The sequence below is a fragment of the Theropithecus gelada genome, chromosome 5 (genome assembly GCF_003255815.1).
Source record: "Theropithecus gelada isolate Dixy chromosome 5, Tgel_1.0, whole genome shotgun sequence".
Lineage (NCBI taxonomy): Eukaryota > Metazoa > Chordata > Mammalia > Primates > Cercopithecidae > Theropithecus > Theropithecus gelada.
In genome coordinates, this window is record NC_037672.1 from 86,392,992 (window position 1) to 86,412,429 (window position 19,438).

General features: G+C 37.7%; 1 protein-coding gene across 2 annotated transcripts in view; it reads left to right on the forward strand.

Annotated features, from left to right (window-relative positions):
* The window catches only part of CLOCK (clock circadian regulator), a 119,872-nt gene that overhangs the window by 31,657 nt on the left and 68,777 nt on the right, over positions 1 to 19,438 (forward strand). For both annotated transcript variants that reach the window (XM_025385679.1, XM_025385680.1), the window contains exon 2: positions 3,935 to 4,088. The gene's annotated coding sequence lies outside the window, so the exon portion shown is untranslated. The remainder of the gene's footprint in view (positions 1 to 3,934; positions 4,089 to 19,438) is intronic.

Genomic DNA, 19,438 nt, shown 5'->3' on the forward strand with positions numbered 1-19,438 from the left:
CATTTGACAGAACCCAGCACCCATTCTTGATTTAAAAAAAAAAAAAAAACTCTCTGTAACTGTATAACTTGGAATAGAGAGGAACTTCTTTGACTTGAGAAAGAACATGTTCGAAAAAATCTACAGCTCAGCAAAGTGGGGGAGGGATAAAAATGTTCTAAAATTAGATTGTAGTGATAGTTGCACAACTCTATAAATATAAAATTTACATTATATATAAATGTAAATATAAATTTACATTTATATTTGCTCTGTAAATATAAAAAACACTGAATCGTAGGTTTTAAATGGCTGAGTTATATAGTGTGTGAATTGTGCCTCAGAATGGTAAATAATAATTTTTTAAAAAGAGACAAGGGGACATAGCCTAAATGCAGTAAAGAGCATCACTGAATTAGGTATTGGTATTGGGATATGAATGGAAGATTAAAAGTATTTTATGAATGTGAGAATAAAACTATAGCTAATGTTTTACATAATGGTGAGAATCTAGAACTTAAGATTCCCAGTAAGATCAGCAACAGGATAAGGATGTCCCGTTTTACCACTCCTTTTCGGCACCATAGTGGAAGTTCTAACTAATGCAATAAGATAAGAAAATGAAATGAAATGTATACTGATTGGGAAAGAAGAAATAAAACTCATTTTGTTTGCAAGATGATATGATTGTTTATTTAGAAGCTCCAAAAGAATTGACAAACTGGAACCAAAAGCACAAGGTAGCAGGATACAAGGTTAATATGCAAAAGTAGATTATGTTCCTATATACCAGCAGTGAACAAGTGGAATTCTGAAATTAAAAACACAATACCATTAATCTCCTGAAATAAATTCTTAGGTATAAATTTAATAAAATATATATATATAATATGTGCAAAGAAAACTTCAAAACTGATGAAAGAAATCAAACAAGAACTAAGTAACATGTTCATGGATAGGAAGACTGTATTAACAAGATGTCAGTTCTTTGCAATTTTATTTGTAGACTGAATATAATCCTAGTCAAAATTGCACTTTGTTGTAGATATCAACAAACTGGTTCCAATAAGTTTATATGGAGAGGCAAAAGACCCAGAATAGAAAACTTAAAATTGAAAGAAAAGAACAAATTTGGAGATCCAACATTGCCTGACTTCAAGACTTACTTTACAACTACAGTCATCAAGCAGTGTGGTATTGGTGAAAGCATAGACAAATATTTTAATAGATCAGCATAGACAAATACTTTAATAGATCAGCATAGACAAATATTTTAATAGATCAGTGGAACAGAATAGAGAGCCCGGGAATAGATCCACATCAGTACAGTCATGTGTCACTTAATGAAAGAGATACATTCTGAGATGAGAAATGCATCGTTGGATGATTTTGAGTTTTTATCCTCCAATCAAAGATGTATTCCATGTTAGAAAAAAATTAAATTTAATTAAAATTAATAATTTCTGCTCTGTGAAAGGTACTTATCAAAAGAATAAAAAGACAAACCACAGACTTGAAGGTATTTGCAAAAGACATATTTGATAAAGGACTTTTATCCAAAGTACACAACGAACTCTTAAAACTTAACAGCTTTAACCAACAAACCAGTTAAAAAATGGGCCAGGTATGCTGACAGATACCTTACCAAAGAAGATGTACAAACAGCAAGAAGCATATGAAAAGATGTACCATATCATCTGTTATCATGGAAATACAAATTAAAATGAGATACATACGTATTTGAATGGTGAAAATCCAAAATACTGACTACACCCAGTGCTGGTGAGGATGTGGAGCAATAGGAACTCTCATTCATTGCTGGTTAGAATGCAAAATGGTACAGCCTCATTGAAAGGCAGTTTGGCAGGTTCTTACAAAACTAAACATAGTCTTACCATATGATCTAGCAACCAAAGAATTGAAAATTTATGTCCATACAAAAATCTTTATGTGAAAGTTTATAGCATCCTTTTAAATAATTGCCAAAACTTGGAAGCAACCAAAGTGTCTTTCATTATGTGAGCGGATAAACTGTGGTGTATTCAGACAATGAGATACGTCATTCAGTGCCAAAAAGAAATTATCAAGCCATGAAAAGACATGGAGGAATCTTAAATGTCTGAAATGGCTACATACTGTGTGATTCCAACTTTATGACATTCTGGAATAGCCAAAATTATGGAGGTAATAAAAAGATGAGTGTGGTGTAGGGGTTAGTGAGGGGAGGGATGCATATGCGGAGCACAGAGAGTTTTTAGGCCAGTGAAACTGTTCTGTATGATATGATAGTGGATGCATGCCATTATGTTTGTCTAAATTCATAAAATGTACAGCACTACAAGTGAACCCTAAAGTTAACTATAAATTTTGGGTGATAAGGATGTGTCATTGTAGGTTTGTCAGTTGTAGTAAATGTGCCACTCTGGTGGGGAATGTTGAATATGGGGAAGGCTGTGCATTAATGGAGTCGGGGGTATATGGGAAATCTCTGTACTTTACCCTCAGTTTTTTATGTGAACCTAAAACAGTGGTATTAAATTAGAAAAGCTAAAGGAACCAAATTAATATTCTAAAGTCTTTTTTTGTTGATATTTAAACAGTACTTTTCTGATGGAGGAGTAACTAAAGTGCTTTCAATATTGTGTCAAGAAGTATTGTTGACATTTCTGTGAATTTTGTCAGTACAAGAAAATTAATAGTTGTGATTACACTGTGTCATTAAAATCATACTAGATAAATAGGATAATGAGAGCACTTGCTTGATAGTGATGTTGTGAGGATTGAATTAATACATGTCAAGTGCTTAAAACAGGGCTTTACACATAGTAAAGTGCTTAGTAATTGTTAATTATTAGTTGACAATTGTGATGAGACTTTTTTCTCATTCTGCACATTGGACCCTTGATGGTCAGTTGATTCTTTTATCCATCCATGGCAAGGTCAGCTATCGGCCCAGGGCTGTTCTTCCTTGGGCTTTTCCAAAAGTCCTCTGAAATCCTCTCTAGGAACTTTTAGCTTCCTGCTCAGAATGTCAGAATGGCTAGTATATTGCAGACAAGTGGTAAGGGTTTAAAATGGGCTCTGCCTTTAGCCCTGTGTGATTCAGGGCAAATTGCTTCACTTTTTACTTTCTTTCTTTGCCCATCTTGTCTCAGGAAATGTCTTTTCTCATTTCCTGTTTTATTCTGAGCATCCACATTGGACTTACATTACTTCCACACAAATGTCATATTTTCCCCTATGCCTGGTCATTTGAACACACTGTTCCCTTTGGACAAAAAATTTTCTTTCTCACCTCTCCCCTCTTGCTTTATTTGGCTAGATCATACACATTCTTGCATTAAATTCTCCTCCTTTAGGAGAACTTTTTTTTTTTTTTTGAGACAGAGTCTTGCTCTTTCGCCCAGACTGGAGTGCAGTGGAGCAATCTCGGCTCACTGGAACCTCCGTCTCCCGGGTTAAAGCTATTCTCCTGCCTCAGCCTCACCAGTAGCTGGGATTATAGATGTGTGCCACCATGCCTGGCTAATTTTTGTATTTTTAGTAGAGATGAGGTTTGACCATATTGGCCAGGCTGATCTTGAACTCCTGACCTCAAGTGATCCGCCTGCCTCGGCCTCCCAAAGCGCTGGGGTTACAGGTGTGAGCCACCGCACCCATCCCAGGAGAACTTTTCTAACCAATTCCCAGCAAACTGGTTTGTATCTCTATTATACTTTGCCTTCACACCATCGTGATTTTTCAAACTTTTTGTCCCATTTACAGTTGCCCTACAGGCTGAGTTCCCAGAGGGGTTGATGAGATCTGATCTGTTTATTGACACATTCCCAATTCTTGGCACGTAGAGGAGGCTTGCAATAAGTGTTCTATACGTTGATGAAACAAAAATACTAGAGATAATAATGTTACTTAAAATTTGGGTAGCATTATTTCAGCAACTGCTGTTTTTTTACAGAATTTTTATTTGTTCCCGCAAAGCTGCTGAAGCTCAGAAGCTGATTCTATCACATTGTAAGATGCCTTTGGATAATTCTACAGTCCTCTTAAATGAGTCTTTAGAACTTGGCGAGTTTCACTAGATACCTTCAGTCATCATTTTGAGCTCAAAGGTATGCTATCTTTGTTTTTTTCCCTTAATCATGGTGGGTTGGGATTTGCAGTGTCCTGGTAGATGCATAGGACAAGGAATTATAAAAATAATTGGGGAATGATCTGCTACCTGGCAGCTTTTATTTATCTTTAGAATTTTCATTCTTATGAGGAGTAAGAAAGTTATTCATTGGGAAAAATAATTGAAATCCAGATGTAAAGTATTTTAGCAATTCCTGAAATTTCTCAAAACTAGTGCTCTATAGTAAGAATCATAACTTATCTTTTCCTGAGTTTAAGGAAGATGATTTGCAAATGACTGAAAGTCAAATAAGAATTTTTTCCTGCCAGGCCTTAGGTATAAAGTATCAGTTGACTGAGGTAGAAGAAGAGCCAGACTGCAGCTCCTATTTACAAGCAGGCCTTCATTGGGGTCTGCACACCACCAAATTTATTCAGCCTGGTGCCTGCTTTGGTATGACTCATGAGCTAAGAGTAGTGTTTGCATTTGTAAATGGTTGAAAAAAAATCTCAAGAAGACTAACTTGTGACATGTGAAAGTTATATGAAATTTAATTTTTAGTGTTTATGAGTAAAGCTTTATTAGAACATTAGCCACTCTTATTTTTTAGGTCTTGTGTATGACTGCTTTTAGGCTATAACAGCAGTTAAGTACAGTCATGCATTACGTGGTCAGTGATGGACCAAATATACAACAGTGGTCCCGTGAGATTATAATGGAGCTGAAAAATTCCTATTGCCTGGTGACATCATGGCCATCAGGTCATCATGGCACAACCTGTTACCTTTTCTATGTTAAGATATGTTTAGATACTCAAATACTTAACATCGTGTTACAGTTGCTTTGAGTATTCAGTACCATTACATGCTGTGCAGGTTTGTAGCCTAGGAGCAATAGGCTATTCCATGTAGCCTAAGTGTGTAGTGGGCTATACCGTCTAGGTCTGTAAAATACAGTCTGTGATGTTGGCACAATGACAGATTGCCTGAGGATGCATTTCTCAGAATGTATCCCCATGACACATGTCTGTAGTTAAAGCAGAGACCCCAGCACTTTGGGAGGCTGAGGCGGGTGGATTACGAGGTCAGGAGATCGAGACTATCCTGGCTAACATGGTGAAAGCCCGTCTCTACTAAAAATACAAAAAATTAGCCAGGTGTGGTGGCGGGCACCTGTAGTCCCAGCTACTCGGGAGGCTGAGGCAGACGAATGGCGTGAACCTAGGAGTTGGAGCTTGCAGTGAGCCGACATCACGCCACTACACTCCAGCCTGGGCAACAGAGCGAGACTCCATCTCAAAAAAAAAAAAAAGTTTACCTGTGTGGGCCTTTACAGAATAAGTTTAGCTGATCCTTTCTCTACATGGTTGGAGAAGTATTTATAAATTTGAGTGCTATGGTTTAAGAGATGAATTGGGGGGGAAATTAGAGATAGGAGTCCGTGCCAATTCTCAGTGACTTATATGTACTTTTTTCGTTTGTGGAAAGTATAACCCATATTCTAATTATATTGACCTGTGTTGTTTTAAAATAGCAAATCACGGGAAATGGATTCTTTTATTATTTTTATTCTAAAATGAATATGTGGGAATATGTAAAAAGAAAATTAGTATGCTACTCTGTTTTTAACCAAGTATTAATGTTACTGTAATACCTTACATACCTAATATCTTAAGTACTTAAAAGATTAGTTGATGACTGACTCAGTGTAACAAAAGTAGTTCATTGGAGATGAAAGTACACTGTTGCTTTGGAGTCAATGGATAGGCCTATAAGATATGGTTAAGGAACTCTTTTGTAATCAGACACAGGCAGGTTAAGTACTGTATTAGGAGATAGAAGACCATAATTTTAGTGTTTACCTTCTTTGTCCCTTGAGAATACTTAGTTATGTGACTCGGGGCACATTTACCACTGTGAATCTAATTGCTTCATTTCCAAATTAGGGAAAACTAATACCTTTCCTGTCTGAAAACAGGAGTCTTTGGTGGTTTGCTAAATTACAAGTTTCCTAAGAGTAGATACTGTGCCTTTTTAGCTCACCACTGGATTCCCCAACTCTACAGTTAGCATAGGCTGGGCACATAGTTGGCACACAGTAAGTGTCCAGTGAAAGAACAAGGTATGTGCCAGTTCCAATAACTATTATATCTCTGCATGATCAAAGTAATTCCCCTTTCTTTAAAGGTTTGCTTATTGAGACTGGGTGTTTTTGTTAACTGGAGGAGAGGATTTTGATGAAAATAGTAATTTTCTGTAGATCCTTTTTTAAAAAGTTATTTTATTTATTTATTTATTTATTTTAATTTTTGAGACAGAGTCTTGCTCTGTCACCCAGGCTGGAGCGCAGTGGTGCTATCTTGGCTTACTACAACCTCCACCTCCTGGGTTCAAGTGATTCTTGTGCCTCAAACTCCTGAGTGGCTGGGACTACAAGTGTGCACCACCATGCCTGGCTAATTTTTATATTTTTAGTAGAGATGGGGTTTTGCCATGTTGGGCAGGCTGGTCTCAAACTCCTGGTCTCAGATATTCCCCCCACCTCAGCCTTCCAAAGTGTTGGAATTACAGATGTGAGCCGTCACACCTGGCTCCCCCCCCCGTCCCCCCCCCTTTTTTTTTTGAGACATGATCTTGCTCTGTCACCCACACCGGAGTGCAGTGGCATGATCTCAGTTCACTGCACCTCCCAGGCTCAAGCTATCCTCCCACCTTAGCCTCCTGAGTAGCTGAGACTATAGGTGTATACCACCATGCCCAGCTAATTTTGTTTATTTTTTGTAGAGATGACGTCTTACTATGTTGCTTAGGCTGGTCTAGAACTCCCAGACTTAAGTGGTCCTTCTGCCTCTGTCTCCCAAAGTGCTGGGATTACAAGTGTGAGCCACCATGCCCGACCCAGATCCATTTTCTACAGCTACCAATCAAATCATTGGCCAGATTTATTTGTATAAATTGATTATATATTGCTATTTAATAGAATATAAACCTCTAATCTAAGAATTGCTGATCTCAAAGAAACCTAGAAACCTCCTCATTATAAAGCTATATACTATAGGCCGGGTGTGGTGGCTCATGCCTGTGATCCCAGCACTTTGGGAGGCTGAGGTGGGTGGATCACCTGTGGTCAGGAGTTTGAGACCAGCCTGGCCAGCATGGTGAAACCCCATCTCTACTAAAAATACAAAAATTTAGGCAGGTGTGATGGCGGGAGCCTGTAATCCTAGCTACTTGGGAGGCTGAGGCAGAGAATTGCTTGAACCTGGAAGGCAGAGTTTACAGTGAGCCAAGATTGATTGCACCAGCCTGAACAGAGCGAGACTCCATCTCAAAAAAACAAAAAATAAATAAAATATAAAATAAAATAAAGACTATATGCTAAAAAGTCACTCTTGAGTAGGAAGATTTATGTATTTTTTATCTAAGTCTTATGAGCTTTACGCAGCTCTTCCACTGAACCTCTTTTTTAAATGGAACTTCCCTATATAGTTTTTTGTAAGAATTCAACTTTCATAATCTTATCTTGCAGGAAACCATGTAAAGAAAAAATTGTTTAAAAGGTATTTAGCAGAAGCCGGGTATGTTGGTATGCACCTGTAGTCCCAGCTACCCAGGAGGCTGAGGCAGGAAGATCATTTGAACCTAGGAGTTCAAGAGCAGCCTGGGCAACATAGTGAGGCCCTGTCTCAAAAAAACAAAACAAAAAATATTTATTGAAAGAAAAATGTTTCAGCTTGAAGTCTGGGTAGACATGACAGCTAAATGCAGTACATGACCCTGGATTGGATTCTGTACTGGAAGAGGGAAAAAGTCTTGGAGGGCAGTTTTTGCTCAACTAAAATAAAGAGAGAAAATAGGCATTACATTAAGATATTGTATAACTGTTAAGTTTCCTGAAGTTGGTAATTATACTGTAGATATTTAAGAGAATATCCTTGTTCTTAGGAGGTATAGTTGAAGTATTTAGAGGTAAAAAGGTATGAGATGTGTGTTTTACTTTCAAATGATTCAGAAAATATGTTTATGTATGATATGGAAAATAATGCAAAATGTTGACAAATTGGTCAACAGGATTGTTGTTGACAGTTGGTCAAATCAGGATAAAGGATATGTAGAAGCTCTTTGAGCTATTCTTACAACTTTTCTGCATGTTTGAATGATTTCCAAGTATAAAGTTTAAGAAACATGTTTAGCAGCTGTGTATAAGACTGGAAATTGCATCCAGTTACTTTAAAAAAAATTTTTTTATTTATTATTTTGAGATAAGGTCTTGTTCTGTCACCCAGGCTGGAGTGCAGTGGTGCAGTCACTGCTCGTTGCAGCCTGGACTTCCAGGGCTCAGTTGATCCTCCTACCTCAGCTTCCCAAGTAGCTGAGACCTTAGGCACTTGCCACAACACCCAGCTAATTTTTGTATTTTTAGTAGATACGGGTTTCGCCATGTTGCCCAGGCTGGTCTCGAATTCATGAGCTCTAGTGATCTGCCTGCCTCCGCCTCCCAAAGTGCAGGGATTACAGGTGTGAGCCACCTTGCCTAGCTACTGTTACTTTTAAATTAACATTTATTTCCATTAAAAATATATTTACAGTATTGTAATAGGTTTAAAAAATATAGCCCCCCCCTTTTTTTTCAAACTGCTTTTACATATACTTTGTTTACAAGATGGTACTGTTATTGAAAAGAATTTTTTTTGTTGGGTGGCATATCATTATGTGATCATAAGTATAAATATTCTTTGTTCCATGATTTTTTTTTTTGGGCCGAGGGAGGATGGGGACAGAGTCTTGCTCTGTCACCCAGGCTGGATTGCATTGGTGGTGTCTCGGCTCACTGCAACCTCTGCCTCCCGGGTTCAAGCAATTCTCCCACCTCCACCTTCCAGGTAGCTGGGACTACAGGTGTGTGCCATCATACCCAGCTAATTTTTGTATTTTTAGTAAAGACAGGGATTTACTATGTTGACCAGGCTGGTCTCGAACTCCTGACTTCATGATCCGCCTGCCTCGGCTTCCCACAGTGCTGGGATTACAGGCATGAGCCATTGCACCCGGCCTGTTCTGCAATTCGTTGCTGGATTTAATTGTTTTATAAAATAGGTTTAATTATTTTATAGTAATATGGTGATGAAATGAAATATAACTTTGCAAATGTAAAAAATGCGATGCAAAGATGAATTCTTTCTGTTAGCAGTATTTTTCCTGGTTATCTCAGTTATTTTAATTGTAGGGTCATAGTTAAATACCAATTAAGTATAATTTAGAATTTAAAAAATTCTTGAGTAACATTTACTAAGTTTTTATTGATCCTGTACTTTAATATATTCAGTTCAGATTCATTAAAAATTGATTTTGTTCTCAACTGCATAAAAATGCTTTGTTTAAAAGTGGATCTGGTTTTACTACCATATATTTATTATATTTTGAAGGAAATTCAAGAATAAGGGTCTGTTACATGTGTTTCTTAGAATGGTATTAATAATTACAGACATTTTTGAGTGTTTACTTTGAGGCATTATATTCCAAACACTTTACATTTAATATTTATTTCATTCTTATAACACCCTTATTGTGATACATTGCCTTGATTTGCTGAATGTTTTCAATTCAGTTAAAACTAAACTTAGGTGTGAAGCCTCAAGTTGTGTGTTTTTTTTGTTGATGTTATTTTTTAACCTCTTTTTGCCAAATAGAAGCTGTGGAAACTAGTGATCTGGAATGTAATAAAGAAAAATCGATCATTTATAATCACACTAAGAAGTACCTGTAGTGTTAGAATTTTCTAGTTTGTGAATATTGGATAACTGTAGCTTCAAGCTAGACTTTCTGTTGACCTCTGTTATGGGAAGGATCCACATACCAAGACAATTCCTCAGTAAATTGTGTTAAGAAAGAACGTGAACATGACTTTTAGTACCCACAAAGAGGCAGGCAGATGTAGAACTTACTAGACTTTTTAATTTCATAGACAAATAAAATAACAAAATTAAATTTAAAAAATCAAGGGACTGACATGGTATCACTAACTTTTTTTTACTCTTTCATCAAATTATAACACACATATTATAAAGTGCATAAATCCTGAGTGTCATTTTGATGAATTTTTATGAAGTCAACACCCGTTTAACCAATATCAAGAATAAGATATAGGACATTTTCATCAACCAAGGAGCCTCCTTCATGCCCCTTAACAGTTATTACACACTCCCGAAGGTAACTATTACGTGACTCATTCAGTATTCATTAGTATTGTCTATTTTTGAATTCTGTGCCTAGCCTTTTAAAATCTTGTTTATGACTCATCCATGTTGATGCATGTATCAGTGGTTCATCTTTTCTTTTGTTGCTGTGAAGTACTTCATTGTATGGATATGTCAGTATTTATTCTACTGTGATGAACATTTGGGGTGTTTCTAGGATTGGCTGTTATGAAGAATACTTCTGTGAACATTCTTGAGCATGTCTTTTGGTCCACATGTGTACACGTTTCTGTTGAGTAAACACCTAAGAGTGAAATTGCTGAGTCTTAAGGTATCTGGATATTTAGCTTTAGGAGATTATCCTAGTTTTCCAAAAGTAGTTAAATTAATTTATATTCCTGTTAGCAGTGTACAAAGAGTTCTCATTGTTCCACATCCTCACCAACACTTGAAATTATTAGTGTTTTTAATTTTAGCTCTTATGGAGCATGTGTAGTAAAGGTCTGTTGTAGTTTTAATTCATAATTCCCTGATCATTTAAAAGGCTTAGAATATTTTCAGATGCCTGTGGACCATTTGAATATCCTCTTTTGGGATATGACTGTTTATGTGTTTTGCTGATTTTTCTGTTGAGTTGGTTGTCTTGATTACCCCAGAAACAGATAATTTCAGTTGTTCAGTTGTATTGAAGATATCTTTCCTAGTCTTTGACTTGCTTCTTCACTCTTAATAGTTTATCTTGATTAAGATAATTTCTTAATTTTAATGAAGTCCATTTTATCAAATTTTTTTATGGTTAGTGCTTCTTATGTTTCATTTAAGAAATCTTTGTGGCCAGGCTTAGTGGCTCATGCCTGTAATCCCAGCACTTTGGGAGGCCAAGGCAGGCAGATCACGAGGTTAGGAGATCGTGACAATCCTGGCTAACATGGTGAAACCCTGTCTCTACTAAAAATACAAATAATTAGCCAGGTGTGGTGGTGGGGGCCTGTAGTTCCAGCTACTCGGGAGGCTGAGGCAGGAGAATGGCGTGAACCCGGGAGGCGGAGCTGGCAGTGAGCTGAGACCGTGCCAGTGCACTCTAGCCTGGGTGACAGAGTGAGACTCCGTCTCAAAAAAAAAAAAAAAGGAAATTTTTGCCTACCCTAAAGCCAAGAAGATGTTATCTATGTTTTCTTCTATAAACTTGACTGTTAAAACTATTGCATTTAGGTTTATGTATGATATATGTAAGCCTCATATTATTTTCCGTGTGAAAGTCCAGTTGTTCCAGTAGTATTTATTGAAAAGACCATCCTTTCTCTATTGTAATGCAGTAATCCTTTTGTTGTAATTCAAGGGACTGTTTATTCATGGATTTATTTTTGGACTCTATTCTGTTGGTCTGTCTGTTGTGCCATTGCCATACTCTTTTAATTACTGTAGCTTTATAATAAGTCATGATATCTGATAGTTTAAATCCTCTAATTTGTTCTTCAGAATTACTTTGGCTTTCGTGGTCCTTTGAATTTCAATAAAAATTCTGCACTCAGCTTATAAGCAGTCTTCCTCACCACCCATCACAAACTGATTGGATTTTGTCTAGCTTAGTGTAGAATTTATAAATCAATTTGGAGATATTGGATGTTTTTCAATGTTGAGACTTCCAGTCAATTGAGAGGTTGTGTGCCTTCTTATATTTAGATTTTTATAGTTTCTCTCAGGGTGTTTTGTTATTTTGCATGTAAAGAAAGGTCTTATCTGTCTTTTGTTGACTTCTTAAAGTATGATAATGATATTGTAGTTATGTTTTATAAAGCTCTTGTAATTTATACAAATATACTGGACTATTTACCGATGGAATGATACAGTACTTGGGATTTGCTTCAAATAATCCAAAAGAATGGAGAGGAAGGGAAGGAGCAAAATAGATGAAACAAGATTGATTAGCCATGAGTTGCTAATTGTGGAAACTGGGTGATGGATATATAGGATTAATTATATTATTCTTCTTACTTTGTGTATATTTGTAATTTCCTATAAAAATAGGTTTTAAAAAGTGTAATGTGACTAGTCTAAAGGTAATGGGTTATTTCATTTGATTGTTCACAGTCAGTTACAGATTGAACTCCTTGTTCTACTCTTCCCCCCTCATCTCACTACTGCGTTTGACTAATTTAAATATATATATATATATATATATATATGCCAGGCATGGCGGCTCATGCATGTAGTCCCGGCTCCTTGGAAGGCTGAGGCAGGAAGGTCGCTTGAGCCTAGGAGTTTGAGGTTGCAGTGAGCTGTGATTATGCCACTACACTCCAACCTGGGTGACAGAGTGAGATCCTGTCTCTTAAAAAAAAAAAGACAGAAATTTTAATATAAATGAATACTAAAAAGTGTAATGATTATAGTAGATTGAGATATACAAATATATAAGAATTCAGGAATTCATAATAATTCTTTAAAAATCCCTCATAGACACCAATTTATTATTCTGAAAATAATTGGTAAGTGAAAGGAAAAAGTCAACCATTTATTAATCTTTTTCTGTACAGATTATATTCCAGGACTGCCAAATAGTCAAGAGGGAAAGCATATCTTTAGAAGAATTGTAGCTATTAAGAAACGTTGGAGTTCAGGTGTGGTGGTCCATGCCTATAATCTCAACACTTTGGGAGGCTGAGGCGGGAGGATTGCTTGAGCTTGGTAGTTTGAGATCAGCCTGGGCAACATAGCAAGACCTCGTCTCTTCTAAAAACACAAAAATTAGCCCTACGCATGGTGGTACGTGCCTGTAGTCTCAGCTGCTGAGGAGGCTGAGGCAGGAGGATTGCTTGAACCCAGGAGATCGAGGCTGCAGTGAGCTGAGGTTGTGCCGCTGCGCTCCAGCCTGGGTGACAGAAGAAGACTCTGTCTCAAAAACAAGCACAAAAACAGACAAACAAACAGAAACACTGGAGAATGATCGGCTTACAAACTCACTACAGTGCATACTCCTAATGAAATAATGATTCTAGATAACAATTAGTCGTGACTAGTAAAGCCATTAGGCGAAATTTAATTGGGAAATGGATGAAACATACTGGATAGCCAGAAGTGGAGTAAGCCTCTCTGATTAGAACTTACAACCCTGGTTAGGCCAGTGCTATGGCTCACGCCTTTAATCCCAGCAATTTGGGAGGTCAGGGCAGGAGGGTTGCTTGAGCCCAGGAGTTAGAGACCAGCCTGGACAACATAATAAGATCTTGTCTCTGCAAAAAATTAAAAAGTTAAAAATTAACAGGACATGATGGTGTGTCCCTGTAATCCCAGCTACTTGGGAGGCTGAGGCAGGGAATTGCTTGAGCCCAGGAGGTCGAGGCCACAGGGAGCTGTGTTCACACCACTGCACTACAGCCTTGGTGAGGGAGTGAGGCCCTATCTGAAAACAACCCCTCTCCCCACTTGCCAAACAAAACAACAGCAACAACAAAAATCCTCTAGGTAGAAACAAAAACAATTATCTGAAGACTTTTAAAAGTAAACAGTAATAGACAAACTGAGAAGGGAAGTGAAAACCTGTATAGCTTGTATAGTGCTTAGCTTACCATTTTTTTTCTTTTTGTTATCCAGCTTTAACCAAATGGTAAGCTGGGTTGTAGAAGTACATACCGAGTGCAGCAGTTAGCAAAAACTCCAAGAGAAACCCTGTATTTCTAGTCATAGGACAAGGAAAGGTCTCCCCTTTTTTCCCTCTCCCAGCCCTGTCTTGAGACCATCTCCATTTGTAAAATTACATTGCCATAGTGGTACATGCACTTAAAATCCCAAAAAGAAAGCCATCTCTCTGGCCAGAGGAATTGGGAAAGAGAACTCTGGAAGCTGGAGCATGCTTTGGAAATCTCAGAGAGAAGAGAAATAATGTGGGAGGAGATTCCCTAATTGTGTGTATGAACGCACAAAGGTCCTACCGCATTCATGAGCTACATGTACATGGAACAGAGCCAAAGAAACATAGCAAAGACCTAGAGAGCTGAACTACGTCATAAACCACTGCTCAAATCCCAGAGTTGCCTCTGAGAGATGCATGCGGAGGATATATTCAAGCAGCATAGTGAAGGCTTTGAAAACTGAAGAAATGATCGGTACTGTGGCCTGTTAGGAACAGGCATAGTGAAGGCTTTGAAAACTGAAGAAATGATTGGTACTGTGGCCTGTTAGGAACCAGGCCGCATAGCAGGAGGTAAGTGACTGGTGAATGAGCGTTAACGCCTGAGCTCCACCTCCTGTCATATCAGTAGCAGCATTAGATTCTCATAGGAGCGTGAACCCTGCAGTGAACTGTGAGTGCAAGGGATCTAGGTTGTATGCTCCTTATAAGAATCTTACTTAACAAGCCTGATGATCTGAGGTGGAACAGTTTTGTCCAGAAACCATCCCCGCTGTCCATGGAAAAAGTGTATTGCATGAAACCAGTCCCTGGTGCTAAAAAGGTTGAGGACTGCTGCTTTAGAGGATGTTAATAGAACCTAGAATCTCATAACTTAACATCTGGAATGTCCAGGATATAATCCAAAATTACTTGACACACAAAGAAACAGTAAAATCTGACCATTTTTAAAGGGAAAAGAACATAAGCAGATGACAACTCTGAGATGATGCAGATGTTGGAATTATCAGAAAAAAGCCTTAAAGTACTCATGCTCATGAGGTAAAAGTGAACACTTCTGAAATGAGTGGGAAAATAGTTCTCTGAAAAATAAAAACCAGATGAAATAATCAAATGGAAAATTCAGAGCCGAAAAATACAATATATGAAATATAGATGTACTGCATGGGCTCAATAACAGAATGGAGGTGACAGAAGAGTCAGTGAGCCTAAAGATGAATCAGTAGAAATCTCATCAGATCTTGTGTCTTCTGTATCAAGAGTATATATGTCTGTTCTATAATATACTTGTTATGTCCATGTTGGATTCTGTGAAACCTGGTCACAGGCCTTCTGGCTGGTGGATTCTTGTACTATCTACATGTCGTCATTTATCCTGTATTTACGTGATGCACTTACGTGACCTACTTACGTGATGCAAAGACCTGTGCAGTTTGAGCCCCATTTCCCCTGCCACTCCACAGATTGAGATACCATCTTGGCCTGCCATTTTCCCAGACCTTGTCATTTTAGGGCAAGGATCAAACAGTCAGTGGGTTAAAATAATAATAATAAGGAACTAAATAGATCAATTTTTTAAATTTGAATGCTTTGAAAGTAAATAGGGACAGAAAGATAAGCAGAAACAGGTAACATGTATAAATTATATATTGCAAAACCTTCTAGTTCAAAGGGAGTACATTTTTTCCTGAACATAAACTTAGATATAATGGTTATTTTAGTGAGGAAGACATGCTTTATGGTAGTTTTTTTTCCCTGAATTATCTGTAGTTCAGGATGCATCAAAACTTCTTTGAAATACTTTTCAGATGATTTTGCATTTGCTTGGCCTACTTTGCTACACAAAAGCAACTGGCAGTTTACCCGAGTTTTAATAAGTCAAAACAACTGTCTTTTCAGTGAAAGGATTACTGCACAAAGAGGAATACTTGTGGCCTTGAAATTTGATGCATTTTTTGGTGGTGTTTTAAGTGGCTCTGGTGACCTCATAGATGTAGTGCATAATACGTCAAACATTGTCTTTATATTTATACGTATTAGTTGTAATTAAATATCTCATGAGTTAACTCTAAGCCTAGTATTGTCATACTACTACTTAATAATCATATTTCCTAAGAGGTCCCTAGAGGATTTATAGTACTAATGAAATTCTGTACTTTTTTTAGGTTGATAAAATTCTGTCTCTTTTTTTTTTTCTGGAGATCCATCTCAGAAATCTACATACATTTGCCCTGTTAAAAAATAGACTTCTACAATAAACATACGTGTGCATGTGTCTTTATAGCAGCAAGATTTATAATCCTTTGGGTATATACCCAGTAATGGGATGGCTGGGTCATATGGTACATCTAGTTCTAGATCCTTGAGGAATCACCATACTGTTTTCCATAATGGTTGAACTAGTTTACAATCCCACCAATAGTGTAAAAGTGTTCCTGTTTCTCCACATCCTCTCCAGCACCTGTTGTTTCCTGACTTTTTAAAGACTTGGAATCAACCCAAATGTCCATCAGTGACAGACTGGATTAAGAAAATGTGGCACATATACACCATGGAATACTATGCAACTATAAAAAAGGATGAGTTTGTGTCCTTTGTAGGGACATGGATGCAGCTGGAAACCATCATTCTTAGCAAACTATCACAAGAACAGAAAACCAAACACCGCATGTTCTCACTCATAGGTGGGAACTGAACAATGAGATCATTTGGACTCGGGAAGGGGAACATCACACACCGGGGCCTATCATGGGGAGGGGGGAGGGGGAGGGATTGCATTGGGAGTTATACCTGATGTAAATGACGAGTTGATGGGTGCTGACGAGTTGATGGGTGCAGCACAGCAACATGGCACAAGTATACATATGTAACAAACCTGCACGTTATGCACATGTACCCTAGAACTTAAAGTATAATAATAATAATAAATAAATTAAAAAAAATAGACTTCTACAAAGTTTGGGGTTTAATTCATCTTTTTTGGACATCTGTTTAGCGCATATAAATGATATCATATTTGTTTATGGTGTAACAATTAATTTTCCAAAAGGGGAAATATGCTGTAGTATTCATTTGGACATTGACAGATTTTTCCGTTCAGAAGAATATGCTTAGAGCCTGTTGCTACCATATAGCAATAAAGTTAAAATAGTTACAGTTGAACTCATGCAGCCTGAATTGTCATACACATTATTTCCAATTCCCTTTAAGAAATATGAAAGGATAAGATAGTTTAGAAGTTAGGAACTACTGGCATAGTACTGTAGTCTTTTATCTATTAATAGATCTGATTATCCTTTGATGTTTCATCTTTTCCCCCCAAAAAATTTGATTTTGTCTTTGTCAAACAGAGACTTCTTGGTCCATGGTACATGGTAGGCAGAATACTGACCCTTCAGAGAGATTCATATCCTGATTCCTGGAACCTGCCACTATGTTAGGGTACACGGCAAGGAATAATTAAGGTTGCTAATCAGTTAACCATAAAATATGGAGGTTATCTTAGATTATCTGTGTGGGCTTAATGTAATAAGGGAAGAAAGAGGCGGAAGAAATGGCAGCCTGAGAAGGACTTGGCCTCCTGCTGGTTTGAAGATGGAGTAGAGGGAACTATGAGCTAAAGAATATGGGTGGCTTCTAAAGCTTGAAAAGGCAAGGAAACATTTTCTGCTAGAGCTTCCAGGAGGGAATTCAGCCCTGCCAACACGTTGATTTTAGCCTGGTGAGACCTGTATTGGGCTCTCACCCACAGAACTGTAAGATAGTAAGTTTGTGTTGTTTTAATCCATTAACTTTGTGATAATTTTTAGAGAGGCCATAGGAAACACATAGTACCTCTTCAGTTTTTCACTAATAACATAAAGTTTATATTGTGATTAGTTGAATCCTGATGTGAATGACAATATGATTTTCTGTGAAGGTCAGTTCCAGTTTATTGTATTAAGACATTTATGTTGATAATATGTTGGGTACTGATGGACAAACCTTTGTTTTACGTAGAGGTCTTTATTTTCTTCTATCTAGGAATGGTGACGTGATTCCTTATTATTGTAGCTGGAGAATAAGGAGTCTGTGTACAGTAAGGTAGAATGGGAAATAAGGAAGGAGAAATATACTAAAGCTAGAAAGGAAAATTGGTGTCTTGGAATGTGATAGATAATCTTCAGAAGCCTTGGAGCCCTGAACAAGTTTTTCATTATTTGCGTTATATGTGTTTGTGTTAATAAATACTGTAAATTGGAGTTTTAAAAAGTTTTTATAGTCAGCACAACTTGAACTATATTAGAGTGGTAAGCAATCATCACATTTTGCCACAGAATAGCTTATCAATATGGTAAGTGTATAAAGGACTCAGTGGTCAAAAGGAAGGCTAGAGTTTAGAGAAACATGAAAAAGAATGAAGCATTTCTCATAGAAGATAATTAACAACCTAACCAATCATTGACTGTCACTATATTTAGTCTTCCCTGTCATATCAAATAAACTTGCTTTACTCCCTTGTGCCTTTACTAGGAAGAGAAACTGAGGGTCCAACAAAGATTATGAGCTGACACAGTCTTTTTTTTTTTTTTTTTTTTGAGATGGCCTCTCACTCTGTCGCCCAGGATGAAGTGCGGTGGAGCAATCTTGGCTCACTGCAACCTCCGCCTCCTGGGTTCAAGCAGTTCTCCTGCCTCAGCCTCCCAAGTAGCTGGGATTACAGGCGGCTGCTACCACGCCCGGCTAATTTTTGTATTTTTAGTAGAGACGGGGTTTCACCATGTTGGCCGGGCTGGTCTTGAACTCCTGACCTCAGGTGATCCACCCGCCCCGACCTCCTAAAGTGCTGGGATTACAGGTGTGAGCCACTGCGCCCAGCAGTTTTTTTGGTTTTTTTTTTTTTTTTTTTTTTGCCTGTGTTTGTTTTTTGCATCAAGTGGATCACATGCTATCCCAGTTTGTGAGAGAGAGGGGTTAGGTGCTTAAAATTGAGGATACGGAGGGTCTTTTGGTTATTAGTAATGGTTAATCTTTTGGTTATTAGAATTCTGGGGTAACACTAGCAGAATGAGTGGGGGGTGGGGTGGAACAAAAAATTGTTGCAGAAGAGATCAAGGAACTGACTGGCCAGTTTGGGGGGATCATTTTGTGTACACTGAAATTCAAAAGAGGTATTGGAGATGGTAATACCCTTCGTGGAGTGAAGGGGCTTATCCTGGGGTTTGTGAATGACAAATGACAATGAGTTACAAGGAAGTTCACCCCACCACCAGGGCTTGGTCATCTGAGATATGGGAGAAAAAACATATTTTCTCTCACATGGGAGAGAAGCCATTGTTTGAAAGGGCTAGAGCTAGAGCAGAACTCCTAGAGGGGGAGAGAGGTTACAGTTGGTACAAGAAAAGTGAAGAGTGTACAACAACAATACTGAGGAAATAGGATATTTTAACGACGATATATACCATGAGTTCCAGAAGACACAGCAAAAAGATTTTGGGAAATGGGGGTAGAAGAGAAAAGGGGTCAGTGTAGAGACATACAG